Below are 18,610 nucleotides of genomic sequence, written 5' to 3' on the forward strand. Positions count from 1 at the left end.
GAAGCTTAGGAACGTGAATTAGTGCTCTGCAACACAGGAAGAGGGCAAGTTGAACTCCACCGTAGGATAAGGGCAAAGAGCTACCCATTGGTGGCCGTTAAAATAAAAGAAAGCTTCTCAGCTTGCAGAGTCATATTTTATGTGGATTTTTCATTTTCAAGATTGTCATTTGTTTCCCGGAATGGTGTTCTACGTTTGGTACCTGGTATCTTGGATGGAAGTTCCCAAGTCTAACCAGAATCACAGGAGGAGGGGCATGTGAGGTTGTGGCAGCTGGGGAAAGAGGGGTAAGGACCACTGAGTCATCATCCCAAGGGTGGGACTTGGAAAGGAGTACATACGTCCCCAAAAGATTTATACTGCTATGCTCACATAGCTCCATTCCTCACAGCCCCAAACTGAAAACATACCAACTTTTCAACAACAGGAGAACAGGTAAACAAACTGGGAATCGAACAAAATAACCCACAGCAATAAAAAGAACAAATCACTGACACTTGCAAAAATATGGATGAATTTTGAAAGCATCATCATAAACATAAGTCACACTTAAAACAGTGAAAACTGAATGATCCCATTCTTACAAATTTCAAGTAAAGGCAAAATTAATCTATGGTGATAGAAATCAGGAGAGGTAACTTGTGAATACAAAGGGGTTTTCACTATAAAGGGACATGGGAGAACTTTCTGGAGTGATAATTATATAAATATTTATGCAAAAATTCATCAAACTATATTTCAGATTAGTGCATTTTCCTGTGGATAAATTATCTTGTTTTAAATTTACTTTTAAAAAGAAATATTATTTAATAAGATAAGAACAATCTGTACTTTAAACGTTTGGTAGCTCCTTTCCACTACACTAAAAAAATGTTTGACAACCCACATACACAGCTATGCTCATCCCCCACCCTCCTACTTGACATAATGTTGAATACTGAATTAGTCTGAAATAACTTACACTTTCATAAAAGAGGTTCTTCATTCTCAAATCTGTGCGATTCACTAAATTGTACTGTTCACACTGCTTTCATCATGTTAAAATTCTCAACAGATATTTCATTATTTCTTATCAGGCCTTGTAATAAAAACAAGTGTCGGTGTGTAATCAAATGCAAACCAGCTCTACCCAAGAAAATCATAACCTCACTTTTAACTCTTTCGTAAATTATTGTATAGATATCATGTTTTCAATTACTTTTAAGTTTTAAGAGTTACTTAAACAAATGTTTTCATGTATGGCTTTTCTCATTGTAATTCCTTGAGTCTCCTTGAATTGCAGGTCAAGTGTTTTTAGCTTTTATTGTTTAAAAAAATTGAATAAACTCAAATTGCAAGTTGGTTGTGCAACCAGTCACCACAGTGGTTTCATTTTACACACAGTATGACACTGCTGGTATTTATGGGGCATCATGGCCTCTACCCATCCCACTGACTGCCGCTCTGTGTTCCAGTGAGCCTCACCTCCTGTGTCTTCGCTTCTCCCCTCCCACCCTAGCTGTCAATCACAAGGAAAGGTCCTCTGACCTCCCCAGAGCTTTCACGTGTTTCTCAAGGAGCTGCCTTGTGGATCAAATCTTTCCATTCCCCTCCGCTTTCTCTGCTATTCTCTCCACCAATACTGTTTGATTACAATTTCACAGCTTTAAAAAAGAATAAGGTGGCAATTACATCATTTCCAATAAATATTTTTCTCCCACATCTTGTTACCTGAGGAGCAGGTCAGCTGAAAATATGCATTTTCCATTTGTAAGGGGTCAGTGCTGCATATGCTGTAATTTAGTTTATGTCTGGTTTGCAACACACTCCTGCGGTTCCAAATGAAACCCCCCAACAGACTAACAAGTGCTTTTACGAAATAAACAGGAAAGAACATAACCTAGCAAAGCTTCCAGGGCCCACTAGTCTTCAAATATATGATTTTACTTCAGTGACAAATGTAGCCGAACATTACATAAGGAATTGAAACATTTTTAACTGTTAAAGAGAAAGCGCTCTTATTTATTACACCTCATCTCCACAGATCAGAGCTCATATGTATCTTCAGGTCTTCTCCTAAGATTCTGAGACTCCCAGAATCACAAACCTTTAACTTCAACACAGCTGGAGCTTGCTTGCTGCTCTGGTTTTATATTCCTAGATTTCCTTAATTCTCATGACTCTAGGAGGACCACTTACTCACATCTGTTCAAGGAGAAACCAAATGCCTTGTGCCTTTCCTACCAGCCAAAGCATCTGGTAGAGTTTTCAGACATGGCTTTCAGAAGCAAAATGCATGGTGTACTGGAGATACATCTAACGCTCCCATCATTTTAGATACAGAAGTAGTGTCAATGAAGAGTGGAAAAGAAAAAGTTTGTGAACTTGCCAGCCTATCAACTCTCAACAAATTAGAACATGCCACTCACCTAAACCCTGCTTTGGTCTAATGGCCAGTTACTTGAACTGATGGCTCCTTTGCTTATCAAAATAGCATCTGTCAATTCTGGCAAAGTGAGGAATTGTATCTGAGTGTCCTCTTCCAGTGCTACAACTAATTTATTAGGGTCTTAAATTCTTTGTGATGGATTAAGAGTCCTGGGGAGCACAAACAAGCCATTAGATTGAGAGCCAAATTTTTCCACACTATAATGATTCACTAATGTGTTGACTGCTACCACACATTAATCAATTAGGGAGCTTCAAGAGTAGAAAATCTGAACTAATTTTAATTTGCTCTTTCCTCTTTTCACATTGAGATCACTTACATACGATAAAATGCATAAAACTTGAATTTTGACAAATGTATATCCATATAACCATAATGCTGGTCAAGACAGAAAACATTTCCATCAGCCCCAAATGCTCCCATGTGTCCCTTCCAGTCAACTCACCACCACCCAGAGGCAATCACTGTGCTAATCCTCAGTGCCATAGAGTAGGTTTGCCTGTTCTAAAGCTTCATGTAAATGGAATCATACAGTTTGCACTCTTTTGTATCTGACTTCTTTCGCTTGACGTAATGTTTTCAAGATTCACCCATGTTGTGTTTATCCATATTTTATTTGTTTATTATACAGATATACCACAGTTTATTTTTAAAATTAAAAGAATGCCTTATGAGTTTGCATGCCATGCTTGTGCAGCGGCCACGCTAATCTTCTCTGGTTCCCCCCAATTTTAGCATATGTGCCGCTGAAGCCAGCACTGTCACAGTTTGTGTTCTACCCTCCTGGAATGGACACTTGGGTTTTTTCCAGCTTGAGGCTATGATAAATACAAGTCTTCAGGTGAACATATGCTTCTTTTCTCATAGGTAGACACCTTGGATTGGACTTGCTGAGTCATAGGGTAGTCGTAGGGTTTAACTTTCTAAGAAATTGCTTGGCCAGGCATGGTAGCTCACACCTGTAATCCCAGCACTTTGGGAGGCTGAGGTGAGCAGATCGCTTGAGCCCAGGAATTTAAGACCAGCCTAGGAAACATGACAAAACCCTGTCTCTACAAAAAAATACAAAAGTTAGCTGGGTGTGGTGTCATGGGCCTGTAGTCCCAGCTACTCAGGAGATTGAGGCAGGGGGATCACTTGAGCCCAGGAGGCAGAGGTTGAGGTGAGCCAAAACTGTACCACTAAGCTCCAGCCCAGATGATGGAGCCAGACCTTGTCTGAAAAAAAGAAAAAAGAGGAAATTGCTGAACTGTTTTTTTACATGAACACTTCTATCTCCACTGATGCCCACACGCCAGTCCACAGGCCCATGCTTAAAAAGATAATCCATAATATAAGATTTTGTTTTTCTTTTATTTCTTTCTGTTCTGACAGGTAACTTCTGTTGTCATTGACAGTTTTAAGAATTCAATACCAACCACTAAAGGGGTATGGATGTCCTTGCTTAAAGAAAGTAAAAAAGGCCAGGCACGGAGGCTCATGCCTATAATCCTAGCAGTTTGGAAGGCTGAGGCAGGTGGATCACCTGAACACCTAATCTCAGGTGATCCAGGTCTGGTGCTCGAGACCAGCCTGACCAACATGACGAAACCTCATTTCTACTTAAAAGACAAAAAATTAGCCAGGTTTGGTGGTGGGTGCATGTAATCCCAGCTACTCGGGAGGCTGAGGCAGGAGAATCACTTGAACCCAGGAGGCAGAAGTTGCAGTGAGCTGAGATTGTGCCACTGCACTCCAGCCTGGGCAACAAGAGCAAAATGCCATCTAAAATAAAGAAAAAAGTGAAAAACCAAAAATGCTCCAAAGAAGAGACCAGGCCTTCAGAGGCTCTGCCAATAAAGAGATGCTAGGTTCATTGTTGAAAAAGCCTCCATTCCTGAGTTACCCTCTGAACTTAAGCGGCAGGAAACATTTTTTTTAAATAACACCACTACACTTTAGCAGTGAAATCACTGCTAAAAGGGAGGATGTAGTACAAATTAAAATTATAATTAAATGCTTGGTACTAAAGTAATCTTGAACAAGTCTTTCCCTTTGTTTCTGCTTTGGGGACGTGGGGTTTCCCACATCCTCTTGGGTAGCATTCAATGGCCAGCCCTGGCATTAGAAGGAGGACAGTTGTTCACGTTAAGACAGCTCCAATTTTGCACGGTCAGCAGCCATGCTCTACACAGGATTAAGATTTATCCTGTTGATAATATACAAAACAAGTAAACAAAAGGCACTGCTTGAAAATAATGATTTACCACAGAACGCATTTTGCTTTAGTCAAACCTTTTTTTTTTTTTTTTGCCTAAGGAAAAAGTGTGTGGGCTTATCTCTCAAAAATGCCAGCATGGCTGTGAACACGGGGGAAATTAAAAGACTGAATAGAATGGATTTCTTATGTCTGCCTATGCAGGGAGTTGCATGGCTTATTTATTAAGTTGTGTGTTAGGGGAGGATTATCTGCTTCAGACTTATCTATTACTTTGTGACGGTGATTTTTAAATATGGAGTAGTTTGCATTGTACAAAGCCAAGTTCAAATGGAATCTTAAACTTAGTAACTTTGGGAGCTTTGGCTATGACTTAGAATTTGAAAAATCAGAGACATAAGCATTGTCTCCACCACCATCCCTTGCCCAGAAAAAGAAAGACTTTGATGAATATTCTATAGCCTCTGACATAGCATCAATTATTCTTTCACAGAAATAGAGATCAGTAGAACATTAGTGCAGGTGTCTAAAGTAAAAACTGCTGCCTAACAAGGTTCACGGTCAGTACATCCCCATTTACTGCTGTAGCCAAAAAAGAACTAAGACAGAGGTGTCTCCGTCATGTGAGAAAGAGATGCATACTCTGGAGTCACATATTATAACAGGGCAACAATGGACACAATTGTGAATATCAATGCAGCTTTCGGCTCAGTTCAAAGGCAAGAGCGGTCTCATTGATTAAATGGGGTAGTTATGACCTGGTGCCTTGAAGTTATATGCCACCAGTTAATATTCTGCACCAAAGATGCATATTGTTTTTAATGTGAAAAGTGTACAATAGTTATCAGCCAGTCTTCAGAATATTGCTCAGAGTCTAAGTTAATGCTATTACTTATTTGAGGAGGAGAAGGTAACCAGGTATAGAAAGGTTATACAGAGAACAAAGATATATATTGACCCTCAAGAATGCTTGCCCCTAGGCCTGATCAAACTTATACTTTTGACCAAATATATGAATCTCTACAAAGTTTGTGAAATGCTCTGGGATAGCTCTTTAAAATAACATTATCAAATATCTGTTCATTTTGGACCAAACATGGAATGTGCAACATTAAAACATTAAAAAACTGATCCCCACAGTTACTCCTGTACAGGTAACCCTCTTGATAATAACCCAGCTGGACAAGATTTTTTTTGAGTCAGAGTTTCATTCTTGTTGCCCAGGCTGGAGTGCAATGGCGTGATCTGAGCTCACCACAACTTCCACCTCCCGGGTTCAAGCAATTCTCCTGCCTCAGCCTACCGAGTAGCTGGGATTACGGGCATGCGCCACCACGCCCAGCTAATTTTGCATTTTTAGTAGAGATGGGGTTTCTCCATGTTGGTCAGGGTGGTCTCGAACTCCCAACCTCAGGTGATCTGTCTACCTCGGCCTCCCAAAGTGTTGAGATTACAGGTGTGAGCCACCACGCTCAGCCTGGACAAGATATTTTATTAGAATTATTTTGGAATGCATGGGCCTCGTGCTATTAGAAAATACTTTCTAACTAAAGAAAAGTTTATTCTTTCCATTGAAGGGAATAAGTGGCCTATTATTGCAAAGCAGGGTGCTTTCTTCCACAGATAAGCCAGGTAATATTTGTTTTCATTCAAGAATCAGAGTTCCAAGTTAGCACAGTCTTACAAGTATTGCCATGGTTGATAGGCAGTAAGAAATACAAGTGTAACAAAACTCATCCCCAAACTTGCTCAGCCCTGGGCAAACTGATATGGTTAGTCACGCTATTTTAGTAGCCAGCAAGGAACCAACAGTCCAAAATCCCATTCTGATACCTCTTTCAGAATCTAAAAACATCTTATTAAACTAAAGCTCCTTTTAGTGTCTTTCCCGAGTTCATATCATACTTCTAAATGGTAGAGAGTAGCAGGTATATCTGCCTCTAGATATACCTAGAGGCATATGTCTAGTGCCATGGGTATGTGGTATATAGATATACCTAGTGCCGTAACCAGATGACTTAAAACAACAAAAACGTATTTGATCACAATTCTCAAGCCTAGAAGTTCAAAACCAAGGTCTTGGCTGGATCATGTTCCCTCCAAAGGCTCTGGAGAATAATCCTTCCTTGCCTCTCCTGTCTTCTGGAGGGTGCTGTCAATCCTTGGCATTCCTTGGTTTGAGCCAGGATCACTTTAATCTCTCCTTTTGTCTTCAGAAGACCTTCTTCTCTGCATGTCTACCTCTCTCTGAGTCTGTCTTCTTCATATAAGGATACCAGTTGTATTAGATTTAGGGCCCACCCTAATTCAGCAGGACCTCATTTGAACTTAACTTATTACATCTACAAAGATCCTATACGGTAACATTCACAACGCAATGGACTGAATGCAGCCCCCGCCAAATTCATATGTTAGCCCCAAGGTGATGACTATAGGAGGTGGGGCCTTGGCGAAGAAATTAGATCATAAGGCTGGAGCCCTTATAAATGGGATTAGTGTCCTTATTAAAGAGTTCTCTTGCCCTCTGGCCGCCATGTGAGGATTCAAAGGGAAGTTGCAGTGTGCAACCTGGATGACGGGACCCTCACCAGCACCTGACCATGCTGGCACCCTCATCGCAGACTTTCAGTCTTCAAAACTGTGAGAAATGAATTTATGCTGTTTATACGCCACTCAGTCTATTTCATTACAGCAGCCCCAACAGACTAAGACACACAAGTACCTGCAATTAGAACTTCAATATAACTTTTGGAGGACACAGTTCAACCCATAAATCACCCCGTCTTCATTATTTCAGTGGTTCTTGTTGAAAAACACACGCTTTGAATGAAGAGACCTTCCAAACAGGCTTTGTGTGAGCAACGTGGCTGTTTATTCACCTGGGTGCAGGTGGGCTAAGGCCGAAAAGGGCATTTGCAATGGGCAGTGGGATAGGAGTTGGTTTGATAGGTTTGGGTAGTTTTTTGGGGGGCAGCGGTGTTGCAGAGTAAGTTCAGCTGCAGTGGTGCAGGGTAGGGGCAAGGGAGTATACATGACCACAAGTTCAGTTACAATGGCAGGGTTGGGTGAGAGGTATTTACGTTATCATAAGAACAGTTGAGATGGCAGGGTTGGGTGAGGGGCTTGTCTGAGGAAGCTCTGCTGGGTGATCAGGGACAATGTCGAACGCAGGCAGGGGTGGGGGACATCAGCAGAGGCAAGCAGGACTTCAGACTTTCAGGCTCCAGGCTTGTCTATGGAGACCTGACAGTTCTCACCTCTGAACACATATTAGAATTACTTGAGGTAGTGTTAAAAATAAAATACAACTCCCCCTCCATTCTCCCCACTGCCATAAATTAAATTTTAATATGTATAGCAGGGGTGTCCAATCTTTTGGCTTCCCTGGGCCACGTTGGAAGAAGAAGAATTGTCTTGGGCCATACATAAAATACACTCATCAATAACATGCACTAACAATAGCTGATAAGCAAAAAACAAAAAACAAACAAAAAAAAAAAAAACAGGCTTCGGGTCGAACACGCTTGATCTAGAGGAAGCCTGGGCATCATTACACTTTAAAGCTCCTCAGGTAAGTCTCATACACAGCCAGGGTCAATAATCCCTCTCAATCTTGAGGACTAATATGTGCAGCTAAAGACAAGACGAACTACTAAAAACAGCTTTTGCTGTGACCTCCTCTGTCTAAAACGTCCCCCTCCAAGCCAGCCTAGTTTTAAGATGTAATTCAAACTCTTACAGCTTTTTCAGTAAATTTTGAACTGACAATAAAAATCTGTATTTTAACCCTGAGAAAGCTCCCAACAATCTACTTCATCCAAAAGTAAAAGAGTATGCTGATTTAATCTCAAGAGTCAATTTTTTTAATGTAAAGTTAATCTAAACACCTATTTAACTGTTTGGACTGACCTGAAACTTGACTTAGAGCAAGACCAGCTTCTTGAACGTGAACGTTCCACGTTGTTCATTCCAGGGATACTAATAAGTATTTTCAACTGGGAGAAACTGTGAACTTTCTAAGATGAATGTCAACCAAGAATACAAAATTATTTACAATAAATGATTTAGGGGAAGGAACTCCTGGTTTCAGATAGGTGAGGTTTTTCTCCCATACTTTCTTATTGCTTGTTTTTTTTCTCTCTGCTTACGCTGGAGCTAGGAAGATATTTTTTGCTATTTGTTTCCTCATTCTCATTACTAGTTTTTTTTTTAATTTACATTTCCAAGAAACAGCCTTTTCTGAAGAATACTCATGCTGAGGTGACCAGCAGTGAGCCACTGAGATCCTATTACATACTGCATGGGCCAAGAGGACCAAGCAAAAATGAAACAAGATGTTCATTTAAAGAAATCAAAGATACTCTCTCATGTACCCATCCTCTTTCTTTTCTCTGGATTCTGAATATCCATATACCCGCAGTGCTCTCATCAAGGCACTTTTCTTTCCTGCCAGATGTGTAAGGGGAAAGATTCCCTTCTCTTTCCCAAAGTGTCAACTTTTGTTGTCACTGATGCCGCCAAGCCTGCAATTACTTGATGAAGCTAATGGGCAAAAGCACTTAAAGGGCCACGCTCTGTGGTTCCATTGTCATAATCCATGGAAAATGAACCAGAGCCAACACAGCCTGACAAGCTTTCAGCCCATTAATATTGGGGGTTTATTTAAATTACAGTTTTGATTAAATTTATAATTTAGCCCTTCTACTTAGCACACTTTCCTTTTCTTTTAAAACTAACCCCAAGAGAGACATTTATAAAATTCCTTTCTCCAGCTGTCAGATGTGAAAAATGTCAGTGGCATGAGTGGTCGGAGGAAGGGGTTGAAGTGTACTTAGACCAGTAAACTTAAATACAAATGGAATTTCACAGCTGACTATTCTTTACTGCTTTGTCAATGGATACGGCATATGTATTTATTCTTGTTTTAACTCCCCCTTTTAATCCTGCCATAGTACTGGGAAAGAGTGCTGTGAAAAGCAAGTTCCCATGTAATCCTGTTCTCTCTTTCTTATCCTGATTAGATAAGCCCTTAACAAAGCATAAAGTATTTAAAGCTACTGCATTAAACGCTAATATTTTAGCTGAGGAGTAAGGATACCACTTCAGCTGTCCTTCTTTGGAAAAGAACAGTATTGCCCTGAGAAGGCAGCAACGTATAAATATGTTTAAGACTGGGCAGTTATGTTTTAGGCCATTCAAAATGTACACCATCAATAGTGATAACCAATGACACCCCTACACAAATATTTTATTACAGCAAATGTGAAGGGATCTTGCAAGAAAATTAAATCTAATATGTATGATACATAGCAAATTTCATTAGTCATTTATTCAAACAATAATTACTAGGCATGGACCCAGGGACAAACACCAGGCTAAGTGCTGGGAACACACAGACACAGCTTCAGGAATGAACTGGGAAGATAGGCATGCAATGGGTAATTACAAAAGATTCTGATTAAGTTCTGTAAGAACCATGTGCCTTGCTGAAAATGACTAGAGAAATGGAACTCTATGTCTGCCTGATTGTGGGGTGGCAGGGAGGTTGTGAAAGGCTTGAAGCAAGAGATGACTTGGGCATAGATTTTTAAGAATAAATTACTTACAGAATTAATCAGCCAGGGAAGGAAACGGCAAGGAACAGCAGGTACAAAAAGTATGAGGTCATGAAACGGGGAGGTAGATCCAGGCGAAAGTTTGAAGTTTAGCCTGAGTAGCTGTGGAGCATCGAAAACGAAGCAGGAAATGCAGAAGGCAGTACAGACAAAATCATGAAGAAATTTATGTGTCAAGCTGAGTAGTTTGAGCTTCTTTTCTGAGCCAAAGGTTGTGTAATCAGGTGGCTCTTAGACATAGTTAATGGATCCACATTTTGTTGTGTTTTATTTCCGTTTGTTTTAAAATATTGAGCTAATATTTAAAACCCAGGAATCTCCCCCCCAAAAATCTGATGTTTGGCTTTATTTTTTTTTAACATAGAACTTCTGCCAACACGAGGCCTGTATTTCCACATGGATTTAATCACCTGGATCTCAGTAGCAGCTGCCTTCCCCACACAGGACACGCATTTGCCACAGTCCCTACCATTCCCTACAGTCTTTCCAATATGAACAATGAGCATTAGCTGCCATTTATCATTGAGCATGACCTTGCTTTCCTTGTAATAGAGAGAAATGTTTCTCTGTACCCATGTCTCTATCACAGATGCGGAAATGAGAGATGCTGAGGGGGCACGTGGTTACTCACAGCCTAGTTTGTTCATTTATGTTACCTGCCTGGCTTCTAAAGTTTATAAACCTAGGTTTGTAACCGCTGCTCTAGACGGAATGAAGGTAATGACAAGATGAAATATCTTTCTCTAATAAGTTTTAGGGCTTTGGAACATTATTAAGTACTATCTGATTACAGAACTCAAGATACTTGAGTCTTGTCTTGGATTTTCTTTCCAGAGATCATCTCGAGGGAGATCAACTCCCATGTGACAAAAGAAAATGGAAAGCACGACCTACTTCGTGATTAGAGGCTGGGCTTGCACCCACCATTCCATTGCAGAGCTTTCTATTAAACTGGGCTAAAGCACATGGTTTAGGCTTAACACAAGCAGGGCACCTCTAGGCCTCTTCCAGCTAGGCAGTGCCCAAGCAGTGGCAACAGTCCTAGAATGCTTCGGAGGAGGGGAAGAGTAAGGTGGCCACATCTGGACTGGGAAGGTAGGCTCTGACTCAGCTTACCCCTGGGACAGGACAGGACAGAAGAGTCGTATTCGTGGACATGGTCCTGCATATTTATAAGGTGAGCACAACCATGTCTGGGGATTTGACTGCCTCTCTGCCTAAGACCTTCAAAAAGGAAACTCTGGTTACAGTGTGAAAAAGGTGACTTGGGAATGGGCAAGTTGGTCACAGGAACATCAGTGAGTAGGCAAATACAGTTGTCTATGCAAGAAATGGCACCTCATAACATCAAGGTTGGGTGGAAACCATTTGTGTTTAACAAATGGTACCAACTGAACAGCAGGGTGGTTAACCCTGGTACCATCTCCCCAGCATACCTTCTGTGCACTGCATGGGTTACTCAGCTCCACATATATACCACTAGATTCTAAAACAGGAAAATTAAGTGGGCAAGACAAAAATGGGTCCCTGTAGAATATCACTTTGTAACAAAACTAGACTTGGCGGAGGTCTCAGGGAAGTCCAACTGGGACACAGTTTAAGAGCAAGGGGAACTTTTTGTTGACAAAAGGTCTCTGCTGCCTCTGTCACGACTGGGAAGGAAGGCAGATCCACCTTTGGGAAACAGACTGCTCATCCCACACAGAGACTCAAGCAGCAAAGGCCAGACTGCATGTGTCTCCCCAAGAGAAGGAGGCTTGGGTCAAACACTACAAGCAGATCAAGTCAAAATCTGGCCATCTTCCCAAAGCATGGGGTCAGAGGAGGGCAAGTGCAGCTGTCCCCAGGGTCACACAGGACCGACTGCTACCTGGCTGTCACTCCCCAGACTCCCATTTTGGTAAGGAGAGTGCTCAGCGGCAGTAGCAGAAACACAGACTTTTGGGTGGCTTCAGCAGAGGGGTTTTTTCACCTCACGCTACAGAAAGTCCAGCATGAGCAGCCCAGAGCTGACGCAGTGGCTCAGCCATGCAGCCAGGGACACTACATTCCTCCTCCATCCTTAGCTTCTTGGCTTGTCACTTCATGGTTGTCAGCAAGAGGTTGCAGGCTCCCTACCCCAGCCCCAGCCTCAGATTCACGTTCAAGGCAGGATGCTGTCTACAGACAGGAAAGAAAATAAAGCAACTTCCCAAAGACAAGGAAAGATGAAAGGAGGACCCCATGGCATAGGCTGTCAGCCTCCTAGATCTCCCAAATATGCAGCTCAATTCCGGCACATGCATTTCTGACGACACCCAGTATCCACACAATAAATGTTTCATTATCTTTTATCTTGTTTACACCAGCTCAATTTTTTCTTTTCTTTTTTTTTTTTTTTTTTTGAGATGGAGTCTTGATCTGTTGCCTGGGCTGGAGTGCAGTGGCTTGATTTCGACTCACTGCAACCTCTGCCTCTTGGGCTCAATAAATTCCCCTGCTTCAGCCTCCTGAGTAACTGGGATTATGGGCACCTGCCACCATGACAGGCTAATTTTTGTATTTTTGGTAGAGATGGAGTTTCACCATGTTGGCCAGGCTGGTTTAAACTACTGACCTCAGATGATCCTCCCGCCTTGGCCTCCCAAGTTCTGGGATTACAGGTGTAAGCCACTGCACCCAGCCTAGATTTTTTAAAAATTCTTTAAAAATTATGTAAAGTCATTTGACATATTTTTGTTGTTATTATCACATAACAATATGTATGCCTTTTGTTATAGTGTACCTTCATTTGAATTTCAGGTGTCATATTAAGAATTCAGTTGATAATATGTGACTTTTGATCTAAACTTAAAGAAGTTTGTTACATATTGCTATAATTCTCACATTCTTTTCTAAGGGAGAGTGGTATGGACTATGATGAGTCCTTGCAGTTGGCAGCATGAGGATATAGAATTCACACTGCTGACTTTTCTATTGTACTTGGTAGATAGGTATGTCCTCTTGGGCCATTTTTGCTTTTTTCTTACACATAGAACCTAAATAAGTACTTCAGAAATTCACCACAGGCCGGGTGCAATGGCTCATGCCTGTAATCCCAGCACTTTGGGAGGGCAAGCATGTGGATCATTTAAGGTTAGGAGTTTGAGACCAGCCTGGGCAACATAGTAAAACGCTGTCTCTACTAAAANTTTGAGACAGGGTCTCACTCTATTGCCCAGGCTGGAGTGCAGTGGCATGATCTCGACTTACTGCAACCTCTGCCTCCTGGGTTCAAGCAATTCTCCTGCTTCAGTCTCCCAAGTAACTGGGACTACAGGTGCACGCCACTATGCCCAGCTAAGTTTTATATTTTTAGTAGACACGGGGTTTCACCATGTTGGCCAGGCTGGTCTGGAACTCCCGGCCTCCGGTGATGTCTGCCTTGGCCTCCCAAAGTGCTGGGATTACAGGTGTGAGCCGCCACACCTGAACTACTCTAGCTCAATTTTATTTCTGTTATCTGTATTTTTTAAAAAGTGCTATCTAATGCATCCATGAGGTCAGATTCACCTGTGATACCCTGATATACCTCAGGATTTTACGGCCTTTCAACTCTATGCCGAAGACCCTTTTTTTTTTTTTTTTTTTTTGAGATCACTCAGGCTGGAGTGCAGTGGCGTGATCTTGGCTCACTTCAGCCTCCACCTTCCAGGTTCAAGCAATTCTCCTGATTCAGCCTCCGGAGCAGCTGGGATTACAGGTGCCCACTACCAAACCCACTTTTTTTGTTTTTGTTTTTTAGTAGAAATGGGGTTTCACCATTTTGACCAGGCTGATTCCAAACTCCTAACCTCAAGTGATCTGCCCATCTCAACCTCCCAAAGTACTGGAATTGCAGGTATGAGCCACCACATCTGGTTGAAGGTCCATTTCTTAGCATTTCTATAATCATAGCTAATGGTTTATACCCTAACAATAGAAATGGCAGCTACTATCTATTGAATATATGCTACATGCTATGTGTACTGTTTAGGACATTTTACATTCATTCCTGACCTAACCTTGACAAGTAAATGGTCTTATACATAAGGTCCTTGATGCAGAGAGAAGGGACTTGGCTGAAATGGAGCCATTCGGAATGAGACCTGACACCAAAGCTCATTCTCCCTGCTACAGTTTTTCAAAGTGTGGTCTGAAGTCCATCTGTATCAAATTTACACTGCGTATTGTTAACAATTCAGATTCCTGAGTCTTTTTTTTTAGACAGACTGAATTAGAATCTCTGGGGTTGAGACTAGAGGGTACAGTTGGGAATCTGCAGTTTAAATAAGTTTCCTGGATAATTTTTCTACATGTTAAAGCTTAGAAAACACAGCCTCTGTCCTCTTAGAGGCTCTCTAATGGTTAGTACCTGCTGGGATGTTTCATGGAGCCAACAGTAGTATAAAGAAAAATTAAAATTAAAAATAAGAGGCCTAAGTCACGTTGTTAAAAAGAAGCAAAGAGACTTCTTTTGCTTACTGCATTTACCTTAGAAAACCTTTAAGTTCTTTCCCCTCTCTTTGAAATGCATATAAATCCTTCTGAAAACTACCTAGGTCTTTTATATACTTTATGGCCCAGGAATGTCTTTCTCAAGGACCTGAGAGCTATCTTTTTGAAGAGCAATCATCAGGGAAGATAGTGCCCATTTCTCAGTTTGGTAAGGTAGGAGCCTAGCTTCCACGGGTGCCTTGTTCCAATTTGCAAAACTATCTTCTGTCATAAACACAGGAGTTTTGCTTTTCTTCTGGATAAAGCCAAAAAGCTAACACAGACAGTCACCCCAGTTACCAGGAAAAGTCAGAATGAAGTACCTATGACAAATGGTGCCGTCAAGCCCTCTTGCTTGAGGACTAGTTATTGTGTCTTTTGAAAACATTTGCAATGGGTGTAACTGCTTGGCTGTAGAAGGGGGTGAGATTCCTTTCCGTCTTTGAAATCTCTTAGTGGATTGCCTGTGATGTGTTATCACATTCTGGTTTATGCTTATTCAATAACACAAATGTTTTTTTCTCTTCTACCTTTGTGGAGAGAAATTCTGGGGCAAGAGATGATTTTGTTTTTAATTCTATTTCCCCAACAGTAGCAATGTTCCCACAAAGTAGGATAACAAAAAAGTGTTTTGAATGCCTCCTAAATCAGCATGGTAGAAAAAGTCCCTGGAAACATGGTATGCTTCATGGCCATGCCGGGGCAAAGACAACATAAAGCACAAGAAACATGGACCACAAGCCTCATCTCACATGTGCAGCGCACTCACCCTTAGGCTGTGAAGAAATGTCCTCAAAAGAACCACCTCAATGTTTTCATCTGTGAACTGGGATTCCATAACAAGACAAAACCACATGGACGCTAAAGCCATTTCCCTACACAAGATTCCTGTGAAATTGATTACCCATGAAAACGTCAAGTTAGAATGATCCTGGGAAACATACTTGTAAAAGCTCGTTTCAGGAAATAACATTCAATAGAATAAGATGATCAAGCCCAGAAAGGTTAAAACTGACAACTTCCACCCACATCCTTCCCTGAAAACCCACCTCCACCTCCCCAACTCTCCAACCCGCTAGGGCAGATTTTCCTGTGAAAGCTGAACCGGCCTGGGTTCTCTGCATCAGCTCACGCTGCAGGTTAGGGCTGGTAAACCAACCTCACCAGCAACTGAAGGGAAGCTGAGCCAAGGACACAAAGGCCCTGGGAGAAATAAACCAGGTCCATCAGGGATGGAAGCATTTACTTTCCCCAAAACTACAGAAAAAAAGATTTATCCCTTCTGCCATTCTAGAGTTTTCGCCTGAAAGGCAGGTAAGGGAAAACTTAACTGGAGGAATTGAGGGAAATGAGAGTCAAGAAGATTCCAGGAGTCTTTATGTTTGGTTTTTGGTTTTGCCCTCAGTTATTTTAGTGCTATGTGGAGAAAACGGCTGAAGCAAAGGCAAGATGGCATGAGAACACAGTTCTCAACCCCACCAGAGGATAAACGGAGAAATGAGTATTATTTATCTTTAGAATAAATGTTCACACATTTACATAAGAAAATCATAATGTTGTCTTTATGAAATAAACGTTTTCGAATGCCAACCATGTGCCAGGCAAGGTACTAGGTGCTAGGAACCAACAGTGAACCAGTTAAATACAGTTCTGCCCTCCTAAAGCTTACAGTTCAGTTAGGAACACACAAACAGCCCAACAAGGTAACAATCCCAGTTGCGATGAACACTGAAAAAATCACTGAAAGGCTGAAGTGAGAATGACTGGAAACCCCTTTTTGAGTGAGGGCAGCTCAGAAAGGCCCCTCTAGGTATGGCGCTGGTGCTGTTAGGCTGAGAGTCAGCATCCCTGATAGGAGATGACGAAATGGCACTTCACATCCTCCCAGTGTGAGAAATCATGAGAAAAACAGCAGAAAAGCCAAAATTGAGGAGCAGTCTACAAAATACCTGACTGGTACCCATCATACTGCCAGGGAACACCTGAGAAGCTGCCTCAGCACAGAGCTGAGAAAGAAGGCGTGACAACTAAATGCAGTGTGGAATCCTGCATGGGGTCCTGGAGAGGAAAAGGACAGTAGTGGAAAAACTAGCAAAACCCAAGTAAATTCGGAGTTCAGACTAACGTCCCAGGGTTAACTACTGAGTTTTGACACATGTACAGTAGGAGACATAATGAACATTAGGATAAGCTGGGTGAAGGGTATGCAATATTTTTGTTTTTTTGGTAAGGGGGACGGGGGATGAAGTATGGCTCTGTCGTCCAGGCTGGAGTACAGTGGCACGATCTTGGCTCACTGCAACCTCCACCTCCTGGGTTCAAGTGTTTCTCCTGCCTCAGCCTCCCGAGTAGCTGGGACCACAGGTGCATGCCACCACGTCCGGCTAATTTTCTGTATTTTTAATAGAGACAGGGTTTTGCCATGTCACCCAGGCTGGTCTCACACTCCTGAGCTCAGGCAATCCGCCCACCTAGCCTCAGTTAGGATTACAGGCATGAGCCACCGTGCCCAGTCAGTATGAAATATTTTCTATAACACCGCTAGAACTTTACTGTGAATCTGAAATTTTTCCAAAATGTTGAAATGTATTTTTTAAAATTCAAGGATGAAAATACACTAGCCCTGCAAAGATGGTACATGTGCGTGTCCTAGTATGTACGGGGTCCCGTTCTGAGTGCTAAGGATCCAGTAGCGAACAGTCTTCTAGTTACTGAATCTTATTTCATTTAGAGAAAAAGAGGCATACTTGACACACAGTGCTTGCCAATTTTTAACCAGCCAATGCTGTGATATATTTCTTCCTCTGCTGCATCTTCTAAAGTAGGCTGAACTGGTTGGCTCAAATCACTTAAAATATTTTGTTTCCATTATTTTCCACAGAGTCAATTAAAAACTCTTAAACCCATAAGCATACTATGAAAGAAGGAAGGAAACGGGAAACAGTACTGACTTCATCTTTCATTTAAAATTGCCTGCAGCCAAAAGAAACGCATGTTTCCTGTTTCTTAATGTTTTCTATTAAATGTATAAAAGACATGATAAAGTTTCTTTACGAAAAGTCCTGAGTTTGCATTTTCACTCACTTGCAATTCAGTTAAAGTATACACATTGAAAGAAAACTTTATCTGTGCTTTTAAACGCAGGAATGGACTACTTGCCCAGAGCCTGGGGAAATACAACTCCTTGGCTCATTTCTGATTTAACTCTAGGGTTGGAGTCTTTGTCATTGAGTGTAACAGTGACAGCTCACCTTAGGTTTCCATTTAGATGCACATGTTTCTGTCCTGAGAAATGTCCAGCTCCGGCTTCATCTGGTGTTTCCAACTAATCCTTAATAGCCCTAAAACTGACTCCAAAGAGGGCAACGCAGGCAAATTGTCTGTCCCTCTCTCAGGACGATGTCAATAATGTATCCACTTTGGGCACTTGGAATATAACTGCCAACTTCAACCTGAGGCCAATAAAATTTTTTATCCAGTAGATAGACAAATAAATAGACAAACAACAACAAAAATTTTTTTAAATAAGAAGACATACATGAGGCCAACAAACAAATGAAAAAATGCTCATCATCACTGGTCATTAGAGAAATGCAAATCAACATCACATTGAGATACCATCTCACGCCAGTTAGAATGGCGATCATTAAAAAATCTGGAGACAACAGATGCTGGAGAGGATGTGGAGAAATAGGAACACTTTTGCACTGTTGGTGGGAGTGTAAATTAGTTCAACCATTGTGGAAGACAGTGTGGCGATTCCTCAAGGACCTAGACATAGAAATTCCATTTGACCCAGCAATCCCATTACTGGGTATATATCCAAAGGATTATAAATCGTTCTACTATAAGGACACATGCACAGGAATGTTCATT

General features: G+C 41.5%; 1 non-coding gene across 1 annotated transcript; it reads right to left on the reverse strand.

Annotated features, from left to right (window-relative positions):
- Positions 1 to 3,080: 3,080 nt before the first annotated feature.
- LOC119473267 lies at positions 3,081 to 3,187 on the reverse strand. The gene has a single exon (XR_005202465.1). It is a non-coding gene; the product is annotated as a U6 spliceosomal RNA (small nuclear RNA).
- Between the last annotated feature and the right edge of the window lie 15,423 nt (positions 3,188 to 18,610).

This window comes from Cebus imitator, unplaced genomic scaffold (assembly GCF_001604975.1).
Source record: "Cebus imitator isolate Cc_AM_T3 unplaced genomic scaffold, Cebus_imitator-1.0 Scaffold143, whole genome shotgun sequence".
Lineage (NCBI taxonomy): Eukaryota > Metazoa > Chordata > Mammalia > Primates > Cebidae > Cebus > Cebus imitator.